The sequence below is a fragment of the Thermobia domestica genome, chromosome 7 (assembly GCF_964235325.1).
Source record: "Thermobia domestica chromosome 7, izTheDome1.hap1.1, whole genome shotgun sequence".
Lineage (NCBI taxonomy): Eukaryota > Metazoa > Arthropoda > Insecta > Zygentoma > Lepismatidae > Thermobia > Thermobia domestica.
This window is the reverse complement of record NC_137460.1, coordinates 272,489,404-272,514,801: the sequence shown is the minus strand read 5'-3', so window position 1 is coordinate 272,514,801 and position 25,398 is coordinate 272,489,404. Positions and strand designations below refer to the sequence as shown.

The 25,398-nt window shown below is 36.6% G+C and overlaps 1 protein-coding gene across 1 annotated transcript in view; it reads left to right on the top strand.

Moving 5' to 3' along the window:
- The window catches only part of LOC145690924 (gastrin/cholecystokinin type B receptor-like), a 157,102-nt gene that overhangs the window by 121,607 nt on the left and 10,097 nt on the right, over positions 1 to 25,398 (top strand). The window lies entirely within an intron of this gene.

Genomic DNA, 25,398 nt, shown 5'->3' with positions numbered 1-25,398 from the left:
CAATGAAATACTCCTACTCCTCGATCATCTTACGGCGTTGATTAAGAACGTTGTTTGTGCATGAACTATCAATTTTTCTAGAAACTAGTTGATCTCCCAAGCCTCTCATCTCCACAATATCTACACACTAGCGCCATCTCTCAGCATCAGATGACAGGCGCTCACCTAGCGACAACTATCGGCCTAACTGTTAACTATTAGGAGCATCACTCGGCCAAAAAAAAAAATCCATTAGATATAGGATATTTATTTCCTACACTCTTCTACACCTTCTAAAATCTGAAAAAGAAAAAGGAACACCGTGCTTTGTGCCATCGTGTATTGTGAAAAACATGCTAAACTCATCTTGTACACCCTGCGTTATATACTTTATACGCCTGCCATTTTTTTTTTTTCATGAGAATACGGGATATGTTCAATCTCTCCCACAACACCTTAACTTTCCAGCACAATACATATTTTTGGAAATATTTTCACTGCATTATTTGAAATGGATACAATGAAGTAGCGAACAATTCGTTCTGAGGACACTTTATGCTTCTGGAGAACTCCTATGAATGTTTTGCATTTACACATGAGATTTCTTGTTCACATCTGAATATGTTATATTATTTAAGAATGTAGCAAAAGAAAGAAAATCGTGCACCTACAATGTCCTAAGTAGACACAATAATGCTTTCGTTCTGGCACAGTTGAACTTAACATCGTAATTATTTATAATCTTTGAGCAGTAATCGAATGTAGCTTTGGCTATAATAACTTATCTTCCTTGTGCTTGTAGATGTAGAAGCACTTGAAGTCATCGTATGTTTCTTTGTTTGTCTTTTGAAGTTGAAGAATGCCCGAGTTTCCACCAAGTGCAATGAAAAAGTAGCATTGCAAATTTTGCAGTTAATTTCATAGTTCAACTTCGGTGCTTACAGAAAAGGGTATTTCTCATTCAAATTAGAAAAAAAGTGCACTTTCGTTTAGGCATTCTTGTTGACAAAAAATTGCAACATTTCATTTGTATTGTTAATAACAGCTTAGCACGTGCACTTGATCAAAGATTGCAGATCCCCTTTATTGCCAATGGACAACTGCAACTCTGCGTTACAAGCCTACTAAGTGCTGTAATAAATTACACCAAGCTGTTTATGACACAGGTTATTGTTCATTCACTAATAACAAGAGTGACAACCGATAAGCTGATATTGAAAGCAGTAATAGGACGGGACATTTGCCTGTCCCGATTAAATTTAGGGGGAAGCATGACATTCGGGTCCAAAATGGGACTGTCCCATTTTTTACGGGACGTCTGGCAGGCTACAATTTATAATGTCTCTTTTCACAACTCTATCCTCCTTTCAAACTTTCTTGTGGTTACAGTTAGCGGGAGACCCGGGTTCCATTACCAGCGGGAGTTGCGTTGTTCGTGAGTTTAACGTCTTTTCAGCAGCGAGGCTATATGAGACGGCACCTACTGGTTAACATGGAATTCGAACCACATGAGCTCCCGCCGGGAATCGATCTCGGGTATCCTACGCCAAAGGCACGTACGCTAACCGCTTCGCCACAGAGGAGCTCCCATTACTAGTGGGAGCTCATGTGGTTTGGATCCCACGTTAAGCTGCAGGTTCACGTGTCATACTACTGAAAGGGAACTTCAATAAAAACCTCCCAAGCAAGACAGATTTTTTGTTGTTGTTGTTGTTGTTGTTGTCGGAAGGAGTCCAAGCTTTAGGTGAGGGGATCGAATATTACAAGCCATTACGTCTATGAGAATTGAAAGGTAATTTTTCTGCACCTTAAAAGACGACAAGTAATTGTAAAATACTTCCATCTATATTTTCAGAAAAAGAGCAGTGTTGGGCAAATTTCAATTGAATTAACAATTAACAATTAATCTGTAAATTTAATTGTTAATTGCAATTAACAATTGAAATAAGTAATGGTTAATTGTTAATTGCAGTTGGCCATTGAAAAAGGAGAATCAATTGCAATTGATCAATTGATTGAAAGTAATTGCAGTGGAAAGTAATTGCAATTGAATTCTGTAATTCAATTGCAATTGAAATTAATTGGCAATTGATTCAATTGCAATTGATTTCCACAGCAATTACTTTCAATTGATTGATCAATTGCAATTGATTTTCACTGATTAATTTTCAACACTGTAGTTCAGAGAGGGCGTGGGGCAATGAAAACTTTAGCCACGACAAATTGACTCACCACCCGTCGTGACCCATGACCCACCGTGACCCACTCTGACCCACCACCCACCATAAACCACTCTTACCCACTGTGACCCACGGACCCACCAAAACCCATTGTCATCAACTCTGACCCATGATTCACGACCTCTTCTCTACTGACTAAAGAGTTTAAACTTGTAATAAAACAAGCCTATAAAATTATCACTCATCGGAGTTTGAATTTCTACGATCAATCGCTCAAGCACCGTACTAATACAATAACGGTGGATCTGACCTTTTTAATATAAATAAAATAGAGTTTGTTCGTGTGTCTGTCTGTCTATCTTTGTGCGGCCTGTGGACGATACGAGTGGACCGAAACTTTTCAAAATTTGGTCACGGGTAGCTTGGTCTAGGCCTCAGACCAAGACGAAGAGTTTTTTTTTCCTTACTAGGGGGTCTCGAGGGGACGCTTACCGGGACCGGCCTGGGGACCAGAAAAGTCGACCGAGAGTTACCAAATTTTGATCAAAGATACCTTGGTCCAGGTCCCACACCAAGGCAAAGCGTTTTCAACAAAATTCGAACCAGGGGGTCTCAGGGGGGCGTTTACCGGGACATGTAAAAGTAGAACGATATCAGTGTCGATTTCATAGTTTTCGCGGTCGCTGAGATCCATGGCGAAACTCCGATCGCATTAACTTCCAAATTCACCGTGTTCGGCTGCGGGCCGTGGGTCAAAGGAGGGGGGGGGGGTACCGAAACGTAAAAGTAATCCAAAATGACCGATATTAGTGTCAAATCCATAGTTTTCGCGGTTGCTGATATCAATGGCGACACTACCATTAGCGATGACTTTCAAATTCATCCACCGTTGTATGCGGGCCTTGGGTCACCAGAGGGGGAAATTCCGAGACATGTAAAAATAATCAAAAATGACCGATATTAATGTCAAATCCATAGTTTTCGGGATAGCTGAGCTCAATGGTGATACTTCCACAGGCGTTGACTTCCAAATACAGCCCCCATCGGCTGTGGGCCAAAGGCATTTTTTTTTTAAATTGGAACCAGAGGATTATAGGGACTTTTACCGGCATATGTAAAAAGTAGTAGAATATGGCAGATGTTAGTGTCACATTCATAGTTTTCGCGGTATTGGTTGGGGGTTGATGGGGGCCAGAGGAGATTTTTTCACAATACGAACCAAGGGGGTCTGAGGGGTGGTTCATCGGGACATGTAAAAGTAGTAGAATTTGTATCGAATCCATATTTATTGGGGTTGCTCAGACGTATAGTGACACCCCCGATAGTGTATACGTTCAAATTCAGCCCCCATCGGCCTTCCCTATGAAAACACATGTACGTTGTTGGATATATATTCACACAAAATATATCCAATTTTAGAAATGTTTCTTAATTGTTCTCCCGTTGTTCAGTTCGTTTACATTGATATTTTATCTGATTCATGCGAAGAACGGGCATATCAGCTAGTACGAAATGGTAAAGTGTTTGTTATGGAACAAATTACAATGATTTCAATTATATAGATAATAATTATAATTAATAATTATTTCCTTGTTGAATTATAGATACTTTTCAGTGGAAAACTGAATAAAATTTATAAGTCCCAAATCAACGTAAAGTAGAACAACAGCACGAAAATTCAGTAGTCGATGCAAAAGGAAGGACCTCGAAATTCGGTAGTGGCGAAGAAGTGGGTCATTTTCGTCCCACCTTCGAGGCCCATTTTGACCGTCTTCCAGTGACGCACAAAACGTCGAAATACGCGCACAAAAGGGTGCGCGGTGTGAAATTAATGACCTCGAAATTCGATAGTGGCGGAACAGTGGGTCATTTTCGTCCCATCTTGGAAGCCCATTTTGACCCACTTCTGATGATACACAAAACGTGGAAATGGGGGCACGAAACAGCACGAAAATTCAGTAGTCGATGCAAAAGGAAGGACCTCGAAATTCGGGAGTGGCGGAGAAGTGGGTCATTTTCGTCCCACCTTCGAGGCCCATTTTGACCGTCTTCCAGTGACGCACAAAACGTCGAAATAGGCGCACAAAAGGGTGCGCGGTGTGAAATTAACGACCTCGAAATTCGATAGTATCGGAACTCTTGGTCATTTTCGTCCCATCTTGGAAGCCCATTTTGACCCACTTCTGGTGACGCACAAAACGGAAGTAGACGCACAAAACGGCACAAAACGATTGGAGGAAACGACCTCGAAATTCATTGGTGGCGGAAGAGCAATAATTTGTTCCGTCATATTTGTAGGCCCATTTTGACCCACTTCCGGTGATGCACAAAATGTGGGAATAGGCGCACAAAGCGACACAAAACACGCACAAAAGATGCAAAACAAAGTACCTCGAAATTCGTTGGTGGTGGAACAAGTTAGTGACGCCGTGAGCACCAATATAAGTATATACTGTAGTTCTTACCAGGGAGCGCGGTGGGTCAGTGGTAGAACGTTCACCTCCGGTGCTTGAGGTCCCTGGTTCGATCCCAGCTCGCGCAGTTTGGACTTTGTGGTGGACAAACACCGTGCTCGTGGATTTTCTCGGGGTTCTCCCGTTTCCTCCCACTTTCTTCATTTCATTCATTTTCCATCATCATCCTCTCCTTTAGCCTAACCGGCATAAGCGTGGGACGTAAAACTAAAGATTTCATATAATTTTTTGTAGTTCTTACCATCAAATCTGATAACTGCACGGTCCAATTTTTTAGCCAAAGTAGAAGCCCAACCGGAATAGTGATGTCAACCAACCCGGCTCCGTTCAACTGAGCGTACAGCTTGAGCTGGCTTGGTTGGGATTACCCATCGACTGGGCTCAATTGAGCCAATGGCTTGAACCGGCTCGGTAAAGGCGAGTTATCGACTCGGCTCGATTGGAGCCAATGGCTCAAACCAGCTCCGTTGAAACGAGTCCATAGGCTGGGTTCGAGTAAGCTTAACTGAGCCAATGGCTCGAACCGGCTCGGTTGGGGTAAGCAATCAGCTCGGTTCGGTTCGGCTCGTGTGAGCCTTCGGCTCGAGCTGGCTCGTTTGGATGAGCTGTTGGCTCGGCTCACTTCTCGGTTCGGCTCGATAAGTGAATGAGCTGTAAGGGAGCCGCTTGAGTCGTTAACAACCCCAAACCCGGGTCGAGCAGTTTTAAACATGTTTGGCTGGAGTCCCATAACTTCTAACAATTTTTGGCTCGAGCCCGAATACTTGCTCCTCCTGAACTCAAGCCAAGAACCTCGTGACCGATGTCCTTGCCTCCTGAAGATTTCTTGGCTACCGAGATCGACAGTTAACTAATTTTTAGTATTCCGATACAAACCGCCTATATTCCATGTTCATACAGGTACACGGTGTAATAATAATAATTAGTTATAGTAGTAGTAGTAGTATCATTGATAATTATATTGTCTATGTAGGATACTTGAAGATACTTGGAACTACACAAAGGATTTAGCTCGAATTGGCTCGACTCGACTGGAAACTCGGTCCGAATTCGAGTCGAGTTGGGGGAAATTTTTCGAGCCGAGGTCTCGAGTCGAACTCAAAGATGTCTGCTTCGAGTCGAGTCGAGTCGAGTTTTAAAGAAAACTCGCTCGAACTCGCTCGTGCTTATTCCTATTGTATGCATGACACGGGCATATAGAGTTCTTTCGAGGGGAATAGAACCATAAACATAATATATTTAAAAAATACTTAGTTTCACGGCTTTCTTCCCAGGGGGGGAAAGGGATGGTAGGTATCCAGCATTTCTTATAAGTACCTTATTTGAAATATGTAAAACAGTAACAAGTGGACAATACAATATACACACATCTTCTTATCTTCAGTTTTAATTGCTGATTTCAATTGCAATTAACAATTACAATTAACAATTACAAGTTTCAATTGTCAATTGCAATTAACAATTGAATGTTTCAATTGCACCCTTTGCAATTGACAATTAACAATTAAAAGTTTCAATTGCCTGGTGACCAATTAACAATTAACAATTGACGAAAATTCAATTGCAAATTTTATGATTGAATTCAATTGCAATTGAAATTAATTGTCAATTACAAATTGAAATCAATTGCAATTGAAATCAATTGCAATTGATTTTCAGAGCAATTACTTTCAATTGATTGATCAATTGCAATTGATTTCAATTGATTTTGCCCAACACTGAAAAAGAGTGACAGGACTCAATTGTTTTTATAAGAGGAAAAGTACAGATGAAGTGTACGATCAAATTTTCATGCACATCAATCATCTCCCCGTTACATAAGTATATATATATTTTGACAAAGTGTACAGATGGATGTTAAATTAGAAAGATTTTGTGGGATCCGGACTCGTATGTGCTCTCCTGCAACTAACCTACCCTGCTTCGTAGCCTACACTAAAGATAGGAATCAGTTTTTGAACAGTTTCTAGAAACTAGTTCTGCTCATTGTTTAAATGGCCAAAAATGTTCTTTGCAGTGTATTCGCTACAGCAAAAATCTTCGGTACACGAGGTATCGGGTCCCATTGGAAGAATGTGACTACAGTCGCTTCGATTGCAAAATTAACTGTAGGTCTATGCTATATAAGGTCGCTGCTAACAATGAAAGTATCAGAAATCAATCTATCATTCTACTAAATTCTTGCAGCTTCATGTCCTTCCTTGCAAAAATTAAAGAACACAACTACAGTTACGTTATTGTATTTCATATCTCCAGAAAGTAGAGAATATTTCTGAGAATTTCTATTAGGATTCTACTGAGATTATGAGACTAAAGATTACAAGACCAACAAAAAACAGCTCACACAAACGTAGAAAGAAACAAACTTTCATTTTATAACAGTTTAAAAAGAAAACATTAGAACTCATTTCTAACTCAAAAGAAATTACATTTTTCTGTGCTAATTCTAAAATACATCCACCATTTATATATAAAATTTTCAGTGTTTCTTTTCAGTGTTTTTAGAAGAAAAAAATATATTCGGTCTCAAATATTTACGTACGATTTTCTCTCTTCACCCTACGAACGTTGTTTTGAAGTTCGCTCGGAGCCATAGCATAACCAGAAATGAAGGGAAAACTCAAACAAACTTCACACGGAGCTCGTTTGTGCTGCCACCTATGCTTCCGGGCTGAGCAGCTCCAAGCACAAGCTTCATGACCGTTTGCTTTTAATAGCTGAAGGGTTGTATTAACAAATGTAATTAAACGATTTTGCATGTTCAAAAGAGACAAAATAAAACTTTTTAATACACAGAAAATAAAGCCAAATAGTGGTAAAATAAATTATATGGTGTAGAAAAGAATTTTATATAGTTTTAAACGGATATCAAATACTCATTTAGGTTTGATTGAGATGTGAAAAATTTTATTGATTTAAATTAGTTAATCCTATCAACACGTTATATATATATATATATATATATATATATATATATATATATATATATATATATATATATATATATATATAATCCAGACTTTTGTTCTTTAATTAGGCCCAAATACTTTAGCTCAAAATTTCTGAACATGGATTCGCGAAGAAAGATATTTTTTTATTTTTGCAACAGCAACAAACTGATCTACCATTCATTTCCAACAGGTGCAGAGTTGTTTAGAAATCAATTTAAATGAAAGAAGCATGATATGAAACTAATCAGAACTGCATATTGAAATACCAGAACAATACAAGTGAAACAAAACCGGTATATTGAAAGACAATTAAAGTTAAAAGCTAATTAGATACCTGAGCATAGTGTGATTTCATTAGTGCGACAATATCTACTTCAATCTTCGTGATGCAATTATCAAGTCACTTAAAATAGGCCTATTCAATAACTTTTTTAACAACTGTCCAAGCTTTTAACCAAAATTAGAAATCACTGTTTTATTATATGCCCCAAAATTAAGGGACTTATGAAGTCTTAAAATTTTTAAACGGCCTCCATTTTGAAACAGCATGACGGATCAGATTCGATATTTGTAATAGGAATGAACTAGCCTAATATGATTTTAATCCATTTGCCTTAAGGGAAGTTACTGTATCCACTATATATAAGAAATTGATTCTACTAATATAGAAATAGATGGATATCATCAGATCTCCGCAATAGGTATATTGAAAATTCCACACAAGCTTACTACAAACCAGAAATTATAAGAATGTCGCTGGCAAGAGGATGTGATAAAATGTGGTTCGTGATAGGAAACAGGTTGAGAACCAGTGCTTTAGTAGACACAGATTATACGAGGGTATTTCAACTTATAATCGAATTATTTCTTCAGTATAGGCTTGTTGAATAGGAATCGATTGTACATCTTGTTCTTTTGAATTGTGACCTATGCACGAATTAATGATTCAAGTTATCTAAATGCACCCTTATCGTCAGTGATACAATATAAGAAAATTTTATGCTATTATATGTGATTTTGGGGGGCTCAGTAGTATAGCATGAATTTCTGGGGCATGGTTCAAGGTTCCATCCCAGCATACGACAAATGATCCCTCTGGTTGGCAAACATCGTATGCGTGGGATTGCTTGGCGGTTTCCTGCTTCCTCGTCTTTCATACTACAATTATCACTCACTAACGTCTCTATTAACCTCGGTTCATAATTGTGGGACGTTACATCTAAAATATATAATTAAAAATGCCGTTGAATATACCATTTCTTCTTCTCCAATAATATCTTAACATCTTTTTAATTATTTCACATTATATTCTTTCACTTCTCTTGTTGCTAATGCGACTCATTAATTTATCGTTCTAATCAATTAAGATTTTTTCGCACAAATTTTGAAGAATTTAAGAAGAGCTAGTAGATAAGAACCATATTCTCTCATGTCCCTTTACTCAAACAGGAAACATCAGAAGACCAACCTCTTCCAGTTTCAACGTTGATTGTTCCATGCAGTTATATATAGCGTGAATCAATTAATTGCCGCAAGTATATATACATAACCATTGGCGCAAATCCCGGGGGGAGGAGGGGGCATGTCCCCTCTAATCTTGGAACTGTCCCCTACCCCAATAATCCAATTTGAAAAGTGCTTTTTGGACATAAGTTTGATGATTTGTGTCCGACCACCACAAAAGAGAGATGATATTGATTTCTCTTGGCTTTTCCATTTAACGATATGAAGATTTGATACTTCATTACATTAAATCTGTCATTAATTATATTTAGTTTATTTTCAACTGTTTGTTTAATTCCTATAACACTATTGAGATCATCATCATTTTTTTTTCAAATAAGAGTATTGTTGCGTGATACATAATTGATTTTCTTTCTTCATAATTTTGGGGAAGTCATTATTTATATTATTATAAAACAAATGCCGTAAAATTTTAATGTGGAACGTTGTGGAAACATTCCGTAGGATGTGCTTACTTTGAACCAGATGTAAGAAATTTTAAAGAAAATCGCTGTAACTTACAACCGTAATGATTTAGAACCGTAATTTACAACCTTAATGACTTATTCACCCCATAGGTGAGGATACTTTGTACCACGCACAAAAAAGTATGTTTAATGTAAGAATGTTTAATGTTCCGTGCAGTGTTTTCCCTCTAGTGTTTGTACATTTCCCTTCTCACACAAAACTGCACGCAGTTTGCAAATATTGATATTAGAATGATTTTTATTTACCGGTATTTAGTATGAATTACCGATATTTGTAAAGAAAATTAGGTCTTTGTATTTTCTGGTACTGGCACAGGAACTACATGCTGATAGTTTGGCACATGTTCCTCAAAAATGCCAATTCAGGAACAGAAAAAAAAATCTCCGTGAACTAATTTACCTTGGTTGCTCTTTATGTCCAAGAATATAATCCTAACCGCAATCAGTGGCAGATTTACGAGGTTTGGGGTTTTCAGGCTGAAGCCCACACAAATTTGAGGATTTTTTAAAAATCTAATGTTAGTCATTCCTAAGCGTATGAACTTAAAGCTCCCTCAAGTCTTATGATTTCTAAAAAGACGAATCCTTTCTGTGTGAAGTCCCTCTTATACTACCTAGTATAGATCCGCCACTATCGGTAATTTATTTTCCAGCAAGAAATCCATTCCGGAATCTACCTAAATAGGAAAATAATTAATAACGTCTTACCCGACAACCCCAATATTGAAGACAGATTTGCGCTGTTGTCCATAACCGCTCAAATCTCTCGATTAAAACCGGAAGTGGTAGAAATCTACCACCACTTCCAGTTTTAGCAGTAATATATACTGTTTTATAAAATTGAAACTGAGTATGTTTGTGACTCTTAATCTCTTGAACCGACCGACCGACCTCGATCACATTTTTGACGTAGATGGGGTTCCTGCCTGGCACGATTTTTGTCATTTTCCTTTGACGGTACAACCTAGGAGAGTTGGAGGGGTGAGATATATGTACAACAAATAAAAATTAAAGTGACTGTCTTTGTGACTTCATCACTTTTGAACCACCCGACCAATCTCAATCAAATTTTCAACATAGATGAGGTTTGAGCCTGGGATGACTTTTATTATTTTACTTTGACGGTGCAACTTAGATGATGATGGGGAGATGCATTTATAAATAATCGAAAATGGCTGACGTTAGTGTGTAATCTATAGTTTTCGGGGTCCCTGAGGTGAACAGTGACACTTCCGATGCTGTTTAAATCCAAATTCTTTCCCACAACATTGGAAGAGGGGTAGGAGGAGATATATAAATATGATCGACATTACTAATATCAGTGAGGAATCCAAAGTTTGCAATGTCGCTGAGATGAACAATGACACTTTTGTTTCCTTCACCCTCAACAGGGGCGGGGAGGGAGGATAAATATAAAAATCACTGAAAAAAATATTAGTGCCAAATTCATAGTGTATGGGATCGCTATGATGAACAGTGACACCTCTGATGCCATTTTAATCTAAATTCAGCCACACAACTTGGGAGGCGAGGGGAGAGAAATATAAAAATCATCCAAAATAACTGATATCAGGAAGCATTTTAGTAACAGTAAATGGTGATTGACTAACGGATACTATTTTCTTTTAATTTGACCCAGCAAAGCGGGTAATTTATACTTCACGCTGTAGAAAACAAACACGTTCTGGAGTTGTATATTTTAGCAGTGGTTTTTGCTTTCTGTTACATTTATAAATAGGCAAATTATAAGTTCTGTGCTATATTAAAATGACGAACTGAATTGCAACTAATTGCAATTGATTACCTACTATATTACAACTTGTAATTAAACACCCTAATCCTCGACAACGTATGTGACAGATAAGATTCTCTTGGCGGGAATCCCATTTCAGTGGTAGCGAAAGACAGTGTGCTGTTGCGTTAGTAACCTCAAACTTCAATGCTATCATCCGTCTCGTACACAGTTCTTTTATTAATAAGTTTTAAGTGCAATCACCGACGGGAGTATAGTTTTACATACTACGCTAAGGATTACCGACATCAACATAAACGAGCAGAAACAGAAACTTTACTTCAAATTGTATTTTCATTCCGAGGTTACTAAAAGGATAATATACAAGCAAAGCAGGGGACATGGGAATTTTTTTGTTCAGGGAAGTAGTTTTGTTCCTAAGAAAGTACGTGCTAGTGCGGATGTGGACCATTGGTTCCTACAACTGTTGTCCTCCATAGCGTAGCTGCTGACGCTCTCGACTTTATTGCGAGGGGTCCCGGTTTCGATTCCCGGTCGGGACACTCGGTTTAAAAGGCGTAACACCTTTTTCAGGCCAGCCATCCTGAGAGAGTTTTTTTCAAGGCTTTCCTCATTCATGTGGTCCCAGGTCGCTTCCCCATTCTCTCTTCCTTTCCAATTCCCCGGATATTGTGATCGCCTAGTGACGTCATCTCTCATATGTATGACAGGCTAACATGGCCATAAACGCCGAAAGCCCAGAAATCTAATCATAATCTTCCCACAACTAGGATCGCGAACTTTGTCTTTATATAGGGTAGTTGTAGCTCTGAGTGTTTCCTGCTGTTTGAGTCAAGTGATACTTAAGGATAGAGAAACTTCGCGTGCTTAGGTACTCTCGAGGTTCTCCCGTTTCCTTACACTTCCTTCATTCTACCATTTAATTCATTCACTTATTCATTATCATTAAAAATTATTATTATTATTATTATTATTATTATTTCATTTTTTCCTTCTAAAAATGAGGGAAATTTTGCTAGGAGCTTCGGGCTATTGCGAATTAGGAAAGGAATTCTTACATTTACTAGAATAGTTTCTTATAGAAAACAGCTATAAAATGATTGAAAAATGCAGTGGATCTTATTTAAATCTGAGTTTATATACATCTTAGGTAGCAGCCTGAAGTTAGGGATTTTTCTTTATACAATCTAGATATTCTTTCCAAATGTAGTGAAAATTCAGAAGTGATTTGTAATTTGGCTTTCTTTAAGTCGTAAATTACATCGTTTGCATCAGCAGACTATTTGTTGTTCATGTACGGAAAGATGTATCCTGTGTGAACATTGTATGCAGGAGCACTCGGAACAAAACCAAAGATTTCTTTCCAACTCCTGAGCATTAATTCTTTTTCCTTCGCTTCTGTCGTTGCAGATACCCTTTTTGCACGGAATTACTATAATTGAAATTTTATTGCATTGACGTTTTCTCTTAGGAAACAAAAGAAGTTGCAATTATATCGAGTGATTTCAATGCACTTTCAATATGATACTCATATTGGAATCAATAGCAGTTGTCTCAACATTAAAATATACTTCAGTGTGTAGAAAGTGTGCAAACAATATCTTATAAAAATTCACGGCAAATTAAAATTAGTTTTGCTTGTTTTTTCCTTTTAATACAGGACATAGATCTTTCAGATTAAATAGGATCGATTGACGAGAGAAAACTTTAAAATCAGTGCTGCCACAGTCCTAGCTCTGAAGTGGGCTGAAAAATAGTACCAAATTGAAACAAAAAGGGCTAAATTTTATGCGAGTGTACTACATGACTATAACACAAAACTGAAAGAGGTTAAGTTCTATAACCCTCCTCCCTCGTCTTCCTAGAGTCCAAATCACAAAGCGTCGATATATATATATATATATATATATATATATATATATATATATATATAAAATCGCAGAAATATTCGGGTATTTTTATATTCGTCAATATGGCGTCACTAGTAAACAAAGCCCGGTGAGCAAGGAATTATGTCAACTTACTTTTCGTGCTATTGTCGTTTTCGTGTAGAATCTTTGCAGCGACAATTATAGACTTACTTAAGCAGACGCTGGTCTTCTTGAGAATATTTTTTTTTATTTAGGATTTCAAGATAACATTTCCACAACACTGCTTTTCTCTGATCTTCACGAGCGGCGCGGATGCGCCCATCTAGCGTCATTTGTTTCCCGGTATAATTCGAATTACGAATTTTCCACACAAATTTTCTAGCGTTAAGGATTTTGCAACGTCACAGAATGAATGTTCAACAGCATTTTTTAAGAGCCCAAAAAGTCTTAGTGACGCTTTTCAAAATGTGACAAGTATTTATTAAATAGTGCTGAATTGGCTAGAATTGTACCAACATTTTACAAAAAGGGCTGAAAATGCCAGCGTGGTACCAACGGGCCGATGAATGACAAAAAGGGCTGAATTTGGTACAATTGTACCAAGTGTGGCAACACTGTTTAAAATTGTGCCAAATATTGGAATTCCCTATACAATATTCTGACTAATAAAAGTAGAGCCAACAACAATAACAAAAAAAGAAGAAAAGAAAGAAAGAAAGGTTGCGAAACGCTGTGCTAGAAGTACAAGGAAAATAGTGAACAGAAAAGGTGCAGTGTTACCAAGTAGTTATATATTTTGTTCTAAGATCAAATATTAGTATAAAAGAATAAAACAGGGAACAAAGAAAGGAATGTTACAGGTCCACTACAACCTTCTATAAAATTCTACATTCTTTTCGGTTGCTACTAGTGATACCAAACACGTGCTACGGGTGAACATAACACTTCAGCTAATAATCGTTGAGTTGATTCTGAAGTTAACGTTTCTTTCAGCAGCGAGGCTACAGTATATGAGACGGGAAATACTGATTTACATGGGATCCGAACCACATGAATTCCTGCCAGGAATCAAACCCGGGTCTCGTAAGTCAAAGGCGCGTACGCTAACCGCTTAGACACAAAGAAGCTCACATATTATGTAGTGTTGCAATGTAAAAACACTATAGTGTCAGAAACATGTAAAAGCAACCAAACTTTGGAAAATTCTACAATAGCAATAACGTAAGTAGCTCGGGCACCGTTATGCAAATTCAAAGTACGTACTTTATGGTCATTAAATTACATGCGAGCAACTAGGAAGTAGGAAGCAAGCAAGTAGGAAACTAGTTTCAGCGAATTGAACATTTTACTTTTCTTAAACGACTTGTTTTGTAAAAGTGTCTACATACGTATTTCACTCAATTCTATGTATCGTTTCCAATAAAGTTCGTAATGCCATCTATCATTCAACATATATGAAAAAAATGTTAAATTTGATATATTAGTAAGAACTTTTTGAAACAAAGCTTGCTTTATTTTGCTCCTATAACACCACAGCAATCATTTTTGGTGGGTCTAACTACAACAAGTTCTCAGAATTACGCAATATTAAGCAGTGTTGCAAACACTACCATCATTTAAACTTACTATACTCCAGAAGGGTTTGTGGTATTGAACTACTGTAAACGGTGTTATGATGTCCGCATCTGTTATGTATGTAAGTGGGTGAGGTACTTATCTAAAAAGGCTATCTACCTAAAGGGTATCTATCTATCTATCTAAAGGCTATTGAAAAAAGCGAATTTTTTAAACCCTTGTATCTTTGTTTCTTTGTATTCGATATCTGTAATATAATGCCAATGCTATTAGACATTGAAAGTACTTCGGATAAGCATTGTCCCATTTGTATCACTTGCGTTATTATTATTATTATTATTATTATTATTATTATTATTATTATTATTATTATTATTATTATTATTATTATTATTGAGTATTCTGCTTTTCGGCAAGTCCTATGACTAAATATTTTTTTTTTCAATTTTATGTTTGAGCCTGGAAACGTTTCTTTTACGTTTCTCGACCTTCAACTTCCTCTTTGAACTCCCAATATTTTCTTCAATTTTTCAAATCATTGATCATTTGTGTTCTTCTTCTTCCTATTTCTCGTTTTCTTTCATCTTTTCTTCTATGGCGGTATGAAGGATACAATTTCTTCGCAAGATGTGTCCAATCCCATTGGCCTTTCTACGAAGGATGCTGGCCAGAAATGTCCTCTTCTCCCCTATCCGTTCTGAAGCACGTTCGTTTGTGCCTTTTTCTGTCAATTTTATCTTCTCCACTTTCCTCCAACACTGTATTTCGAAGCTCTCTAAATATTTCTTCTCTAACTTTCATAATGTCCAAGTCTCTTAGCTATACAGTCCAATGCTCCATATATAGCATTCCGCCAACTTTTTCCTAAGTCTAATCTTGAGGCTTCTAGTTAACAGTGATCTTTTCTTGTTTAATGCTTCTTTGGCTATGGCAATTCTTGACTTCTATACAGAAGATAACATTTGAATACTTACTCCTCTTAGTTTAAACAAGAACTTAATATAGAATAGCAAATGTGATACAAAAAGATTTCGATTAACACGGAGATTGGAATATGTAATAATCTGACATCAGAAAATGTTATGTTGAGATAGCGATACTGGTAATCTTGTGGTACAACAGAATATTTGAAAGAATATCTTCATGCTTATATTTACATGTTACAATTGTTTATCGTTTTCTGTCAATTAGTTTAAAAAATAAAATGACATATCAAGATAACACAGTATTAGCTTTATTACCCGTTCTTCGCACGGAGAGAATATACTTAGACCTATGGACCGTATTTAAACACCCTTTTTCCCTTAGAGTATGCATTTGAATTAAAACATTATGATACAATGCACACTATTACCCCTTCCCACCAAGGGCGCTGATCGTGGGGGGCTGGGGAAACCAGGCCCTCAATGCTAATTTGGGCCCCCATGTATTTTTATGAATGTGTATTTTCTGTGTATTTTTTATTGTTATATGTATTTTTTAATGAATTTGGCTTAATTTGAATTCAATTTGTATTAAAATCCTCATATATATCTTCTTAGACCTTTGTCTGCAACCAAACACACATTTGAATGGGTGTCCAAAAGTTACAGAGAAATCGGCACCCTTGCTTCCCACCCCCACCAGTCATCTGTTCTCAATCTCATGTCGGTGGGGGAAGAACTTGGTCTTAAATGGCATCGGAAAAGTCGCTATTTATCTCAGTGATCCCGAATTTACGGACTAAACACTAGTATTGGTTGTTTCAGATTATTTTTTCATGTTACCCACTTCCCAATCCACCGCTCATTCACCACATAGGCTATATGGAAATTAATTTGATCTTAAAAAGCAGTGGGAATGGCGTTATTAACCTCAGCGATCCCGTAAACTATGTATTAGACTAGACACTAATATCGATCAGTTTCGATTTATTTTACACTCACCGCATACCGATTAAGGATTGACACAACTCCATCAATATTGTCACTATTTGTCTTACCGATCCAGGAAAATATTGATCCAAAATTAATATCTGTTGTTTTCAGTGATTCTTACATACCATCGACTTCTTTCTTACCTTACGCTGATGGGGAATGAATTTGGAGTTAAGTGCTGCTCTTCATCCCATATGGATTAAACACTAATATCTGACGTTTTCGGTTACTTTTTAGGTTCCCTACCCATCACACTTTCCACCACCCAAACTGATGTAATGGAAACCTAAGGTAAGCCATGTCTCATTCATGTACCGAACGCCATTAAATTCGGTACAATTATCTAGAAGGAATCGATTGTTAAATTTCTTATATTTCATTTTTTGTGTAATTGAAAGTTCCCCTTTAAAACAGAAATATTCAAAATCTCTGGAACTCCTGTCCCCTTTTCTTTAATGAGGAGGCAATATACTGAGTTTCATCTTCCTATCTTGACGGGCTTGTGAGCCTCAATATTTCGCATAAATTACAAGCTTCCTTCCGCACTTGAATATCCGTTTTAATAAAAAGTAACATAGAATTCAACTGAAAGTAGTTGCTGATTATATTCCAAAAAATCATTTTTAAGAACTCCCCGTGACTTGATTATAAACAAAATCACCTTCTTATATATTCAGGTATCCGGATGAAAATATACCAATAAGAAATTTGAATAACTCAACAACCAATAGTGATAGAATCGTCCTGTTTTGCTTTTACGGAAAGAAGAAAGAAAAGAATTTTATGCTGCAAAAGGTTGTCAGAAAATAAAGTGCTCTCTTTGGTTCACAGAATTCACGTGCCTTGTAACCGTACAGAGAGAATCTAGACAACAATATGGACAGGAACCACCAGATCGTAGTTGTATTGTTAGATGTAAACAATTACTAGAAACCTGCTGCATAAGAATTTCTGAATAACCGTTTTCAAAACAATTGGTTTGGAAGAAGAGGTCTCATTCAGTGCTCCCAACGTTGCCCTACTTGATGCCTAGATTTTTTTTTTTTTTTTTTTTTTTTTTACGGGGAAGGGCACATAAAGCCTTTTGTGAACTAGACACAAGCTCAATATTTGGATGATCTAAATCGAAGAATTATTGATTCATGCAGATCCATGACACCGCAACATCTGGAGGGAAGTTGAATACCGACTTATGTTTGCCGACCAACAAAAGGTGGCAGATGTGGACTGTGGACGTATACTTAGGTGAGTTGAGTGAAATGATTTTTATGCTGGATAAAAAATTCTATTATTTCTTCTTTTTATCAAAGATGAAACCCGAACGATTCTATCACTGTTGGTTGTGGAATTATTGAGAATTCCTATTGGCATATTTTTATCCGGATAACTGTAACGCATTTTCCTTTTTGAATACAGTTTGTTTTAATCCTTTTGTGTTTCTGTTTCTCTTGCTGCCATTGAGACATTGCCAAGTACAATCAGAAACAAAAGTTCTTTCCGTTGAAGATGAAATTTGAACAATTTCCGTTGAACAATTTGAGTAGAGCTTTCAGTTAAATTAAGAAGAATGTAATTTTCTGTGTACGTCCAAGTCATACCACCGTTATTCCCAAAATAAATTTTGACAAACGGCAAAAAAAAAAAAAAAAACCCTTTGTCGTTGACTGTACAAAATAAAGCTTGTGCGTTTTACTTCTGAGTGATAACAATTATTTCTTGAGTTCTATAATCACTTGGCGGCAATTTCTCAAAACCACTAGTGTTCTAATAACAGTGTGAAACTATTCAAAATCTTTTTTTTTTTTTGTACAATTGCATAACCATCAATTCATGAGAAATTAGAGGTGTTCGTATCATTATTTAGAAATTACTTTTATTATTATTATTATTTTAGAATTTTTGATTTATGATATTTTACGACTTGAATTTTCGACTAATAGTTTTAAGAAATAGTATCTTGTTGTTCTTACATGAGTTACATTACAGATATACGATCGTACAAACTTTAGTAGAGTAGAGTTCCTGAAACTTGGCATTGGATACGCAGACAGTCCGGATAACTCTGCCACACTCTGACAGGCCAAAGAAACGCTGCGCCTAGGCCCATTCAAATATTTTTCTGAGATCTGTATGATCAGCTAAATGACCTCTGTACAGTGTGTATTCATTAATTTTCATTTTCATAAAATACGTATTTTTCCTTTGTTTAAGGGTAATTGAACAGTTTTTTTTCTGTTGTATTCTTAAGCAACCAATATATACAAGTACAGTACTGTATTTTCTGAGAAAACACTCGTATTTATTCTTTTTAACGCCATTCCTGACAACCCGCTATTTTCACGAACTCGGCCATCCTTCGGTCTACATTAGGCCTAGTTTTCGAGACTCTACTGTACGTGTACCATAACATTAACTTACTTACTAACAAAAATATTCTTTAAGTTGGAGTACAGTATTAAACTCATATCTATGGCTAAACAACATTGTAAAGTCAACGTTAACACTATAAATCTGATAACTTAAAATACATAAGTTTATCCGTATTACTTTCATACTATTATATCTAAGACAGATTTTCCTTTAAAAAAAAGAAAGGTAACAAAAATGAGAATAATATATCTTAAAAATATCCTTATTTCTCAATATAGATAATATTGTAATGCTATGTGTATGGGGAACATATTATACATCCCATCTCTATTTAACATACTATTCAGTGTAAATGTTTTCCTCAAACTTTGAAACTGTAGCGAAGTTTTATCGATCAAACTGTAAGTTACCATCCAAGAGATCTTATACAAGCATGTTTTTACAAGGAACAGTTCTTCCTTATAAAAGTTAAAAAAAACTGACGTAAGGATACTTTAAAAAGCGATAACTCTTTAATTACTTCTTCGCAGAATCCTTTGACTTCCCTTGAGACTGTAATTTACATTAAAGAAAAATAACATTCTGCTCATTTCGAACACCGTCTTCAAGTTTTTAATTACGCTTTATACACACTGCTTCCAGCAATCTCATTTTACAACACTAAACACAGAATAAGAAGGAAGAGACTGTTTAACTGTCGTCAGTAAAGTGAGGAATGATATAAAGGAAGCAAAATAAAAACTAAGTTTCTGTTGGCTGTGTAAAATGATTTTGCTCGAAGCAAAGTTGACATTAAATGTATTTTAAAGCAATTTAAAAGGAATCAAGATGAACGACATAAAGAAAACGTTGAATCTAATTTCGGTTGCAGTTTTAAAAGGAATATATATATCAATGCGTTAATTATTTGTTAATTTTTACGTCAAAGTTGCATCCAGCAGCAATAGATAATAAGAGAGTTCTTTAAAAGTTTGTTTTATCTAAAATTTTACTAGCTTAGGTTTAAATTTCTTACTTTTCAATATCTATTTCATGCTGTCCGAAGTTAGATAAATTTACTTATATTCTTGATATATTCACTCTCATTCATTAAGAATTCGACTCTTAATGCCATAAAAAAGTGTTTTCTTAAGGGAGAAATTGCAATTACTGGATGCAAATTCACTTTACGAGAGATTACCAGTTGTAGGTATACAGTGTGCGATAAAACTTACAGTGTATAAAACGCTCACCAATTTGTGGTAGGCGGCCATATAACCATTATAGGTTTAATCCCATGCGATCCTGTGAAAGGCAAGCCAATTTATAACGTATTTGCCTACGATTGACAAATATCCCTATAAGGAGACGCTAAGTTTAATGATATTGGGTTCAAATCCTTTTCCTTCCTATTTGGAATTCGGCAGTTATTTAACGATAGGTTAATTTCATGCGGAAATACCAACACTAATCGCTACATAGCCACTGGACTAAACGATTCGGAGCACAGAGTTCGGGTCTGAATGTTTGGACAATATTCGTTAAAGACAAATTCTAATTGTGCCACGAATATCAATACAGGCAAATAACATAAATATTTTTGCGTTGTATAGACTAATTTACATATACTAAAATGGAAAGAATAAGTTAAATATTTTCATGCATCAAGATATACATTCACATTATTATGTTATATGTAACTATGTAATTTTGAATGGATACGTAAAACTTGTATTTTATATTTTAATTCACAACAATTAAAAAGTATTACACAAAACAATTCGCACTTTAAATTATAAATTGGAATATTATATGGGTTGGTATATTAATTTGATTGACGCAATAAAAAACTTTTTTCGATACGCCCGAAAATTACTTACCGTAAACCACTTGCGGAAGACGCGGTTGTCAGATATAGAATTAATGTTCCGTTATATAAAGGTAACTAAGAAAGTTCTGTCGCTTTTTCACCAGCCAATCATCGATATGTCACCAAACAAGAACCTGGAACATCAAAAGTAGTCCCCATTAGCATCAATGACCTTCTGCCAACGTTTTGGAAGACCGTGGATTCCATCGCAGTAAAAATTGATGGACCGTGTAGCGAAGGAAGTATCACCAGCATTTTACAGACCTACTAAGGATTTTGAACTGTCGTTCTCTAAGGTGATTGTCCAAAGAATGAAACATGTGATAATCAGACGGGGCAATATCCGGGGAGTATGGCGGATGTTTCACATCTAAGGCGAAGAATGGTGTCCCGGGTCATCCTAGCCACGTGGGGTTCAGCGTAATCCTGTAAGAGGAGGGCCCCTTTGCGACTCAGTAGCGATCGCTAAGAGTTATGAGTTTTCCTTGAACACGGATCAACTGCTGACAGTACAAAGTTGCATTGATCCTCTGAGTAGGTAGTAGCAGTTTCCGATGCACTATGACACGAGCAGTCTACTAAACACACATCAAGACCTTCTGGTGCAGTGCTTGTTTCGGCTGCTCTGCAACCGATTCATGGGATGCTAACGAATGATGGCGTCGTTGTGGAGTTTCGTACAGGGCTGCACATATCAACACCCTGTCCAGAAATGACTACTTCCTCAGACGAGAGAGCAAAGAAACACAGATATCTGCTCGCGTTGCCATCTGGCCCACAGTCAAATCATGTGGAATCCATCGACCCAACTTGTAGTGCTTCCGAAGTTGATGGAGGTACTGCCAAATGGCTTCTCCACTCATACTGAATTGTAGTTCCAGCTTCTCACATGTCTGGCCGCTGTTCGCCCAAGTGCTGTCTGGAGATCTTCATTTGGAACATGTGTTAGTTTTGAAATAATAAACACTTCTGACCAGAGTATATACACTTGTTTATTAAAAAACTAAATTCCAGTGTAACAGTTTCAACAACGTAACGTTGTCTTCATCAGACACTAACTGAAAGAGATATCTTAGAGCGCAGTTATATATACTAAAAGTGAAAGTCCTTGTGTGCATGGGAAGCCATCTGGGTCGGACTTCCCCGGGCGTCACCTTCCGGCCACCTGCCCTGACCTAATTACCCTCCCACCTGTGTTTATCTTTTACAGACACACCTGTTGTTTATCCTGACCAATTGCCTTAAAACATTTTCTCTTAATCTACCTCCGATGCCTATTAGAAATAAATAACAGACTATACTACATACAACTGATTATAAATACAGCAATACAAATATATATATATATATATATATATATATATATATATATATATATATATATATATATATATATATATATAGACATAAAAATAAACTATAAAATATAGCAATATATAAAAACTCTATATAACTATATACAATATTAAACTATAACAATATTAAACTATATATACTATTAAATATATGAATATAAATTACATATAAATATGTTCAATCTTGTTTTTTGCCTTCAATTTGTTCTAATAATTTATCCCATAGATCATGTTTTAACAGTCCACTTGTCCAGTTCATTAATTTGTCACTTTTCTCTTTCTTTATTCTTCGTGCTTCCTTCCATTTTCTTATCATTGGTCTATTCTCCCTTTCTAGCCCCTTTACACCTTCCCAATCTATATCATGTCCCGTTTCTTTAACATGTTTATATATGGCATTGTTTTCTCTCTTAAGTCTCACATCATCCCTATGTTGTTTAATTCTCTCCCTAAGTTTTTTCCCTGTTTCCCCTATGTATATCATATCACAATCCTTACACGTCACTTTATACACTACACCTTCATCTTTCTCACATATTTCCTTCGTTCTACTTTTCGCTTTCTTGATCATTTCCAAAATTCTTCTTCCTCCTTTTCTGTACGTCTTCACACCACCTCTTCTAAGTAAGTTCTTTAGTACTTCTGTCTTCTCCCCGATGCTCTCTATCCCGTGCCATTTGTTCTCCTCCTCTTCCTTTCTCTCCTTTCTCCTTCCTTTCCTTCTTTCCTCTTCAATTCTGTTCTTCCTTAACTTCTGTCTGTTGTACCCGTTCTGCTCTAGTAAACTGTGGAACTTCTCTATGTCCTCCTTCTTTTTCTCCTCTTCAGTATCTATTTCTTCTATTCTTCTCTCCATATTCCTTATGAAGTTTCTTTTGGTGCTGTAATCCACATCACTTCTTTCGTGGCAATAAACTCCTGCTGCACATTCTTTCCTATACCATCTTGTTGTAAATCGTCCATCTTTTCTCTGTGGACATAGAGAAGTTGTCCATATTGTGGACATAGAAAACTAGGAATTTGACACTAATATCGGTCAATTTGGAATGTTTTATATGTCTCTGTATCCCCCCACGGCCCACAGCCGAATGGGGTGAATACGATCAAAGTTTCACCATTGATCTCAGCGACCGCGCAAACTATGAATTTGACACTAATGTCGGTGATTTTAGATTATTTTTGCATCTTAGTAACCCCCCCCATATATGACCCTCGGTCCGCAAACAATGGTAGCTGAGTTTGCAAGTCATCGCTAATAAAAGTGTCACAATTGATCTCATCGACCGCGAAAACTGAATTTGACACTAATATTGGTCATTTTGGGCTATTTTTGCTTGTCTCGGTATCATCTTCCCCCACCTCCCGCTGAGCCGCGGACCAGATACAATCATAGTTGAATTTACAAGTCATCGGCAACGGAAGTGTGACCATTGATCTCAGCGACCGTGAAAACTATGGATTTGACATTAATATCGGTCATTTTGGAATACTTTTACATGCCTCATTAACGCCCCCCTCACCTCCATGGTTCGAATTTTACAAAGACGCATCGTGTGTCAAAATGCCTTGGTCTGGGCCTGAATCAATGTATCCGAGACCAAAATTCTGTAACTCTAGGTCAATTTGTATGATACCCAGGCCGGTCACGGTAAACGCCCCTCTGAGACCTCCTGTTTCGAAATTTAAAAAGGAACGCATCGCTTTGATCTGGGGCCTGGATCAACGTACCCCTGACCAAAATTTGGTAACTCTCGGTCTACTCGTGTACTCTCCAGGCCACACAAAGACAGACAGACAAACAAAAACACAAACAAACTCTTTATTTGATTTATATTAGAAGATTAGATTAGATTAGATTAGATAGTGAGAGAACAGACTAATTTAGTCCTCATATTTGATTTACTTCAACACAAAGTACTGGTTATTCTCTTAAATCCTCATTAAACACATATTCTTCATGACATCAAAATCAAATATTTTGTTATGAAAATTATCATAAAACATATTATTTTAAACGTGGTGACGGCGAAGGATGGAAATTAGTTCACTCTCTCGTTGCTGATTGATTTGAAAACCAAGAATGTGAAGTTTTAAAAAATATATGCGCGGTATTCAATGAAAAGTAATATTTTTACACTGAAAAGTAATATTCAATGAAAAGTAATATCATGGATCTGATTTTATGATCGGGGTATAGGGTAGAAGATATTACATTTCATATTAGAGGCAGAGATGGAGTGGGTCAGTTCTGAGTGAGTCGGTGGGTCGTGGGTCAACATCATGTGACACACTATGACCCACCACCTACTGCGTCACACCATCCACCGTGACCCACTGCGACCAACAACCAACGTGACGCACTGCGACCCATTACCCACTGTGACAAACTGTGACCTATTCTGCTCACTGCATTGTAGACAGTATCTTCTGGAAACTGGTGAATCTATCTGCATTTTGCTTTCAAGACTTCCATCTCCCTTCCTTTTCTATTTGTTTCTGTCTATTTACCTGAGATGAGTATATCTAAGAAAAAAGAACTTCAGGCACTTTTGGATATTGATATTTGTAATAGTAATAATAACAATAAAACTTACGATTTGGCTTTCGAGGTCTGTGAGTTTTTAGAGGAGCTAACTACTGGATTTTTGAATCAGTGTAATATATAAATTATTATATAAAAATATTGAATGTAATTCTCTGTGCCTAATCATCACGGCCAAATTGCAAAGTCAAAGGAAATGACTTTGGTATATAGTTAGACCTTAATCCAAACTGGGATGTTATATCGCTTTCATTATAATACCTATCCTAAGGACGTACTGGGGATCCAAATTTTTGCGAAAAAAATGAGTATCTCGCAAGCCGTTAAACTTACGAAGATGAAATTCAGTGTATTAACTCTTTATTCAAATTAAACAGAATGTCCTAGCATTTTTTAAAATTCTCTTTTATGGGGGGAGAACTTTCTATATATGGAAAATTGGTAGTGGGTTGGTTTGTAAAAATGATCGGAAACGACCGATATTAGTTGAGAAAAAAATCAGGAAGAAAAAATACAGTGCTTTGCTTCATATATCCATTCCTTGCTACCATAACAAATGTTGAAGCTTATGTTTATTATATGTTGCGCTTAG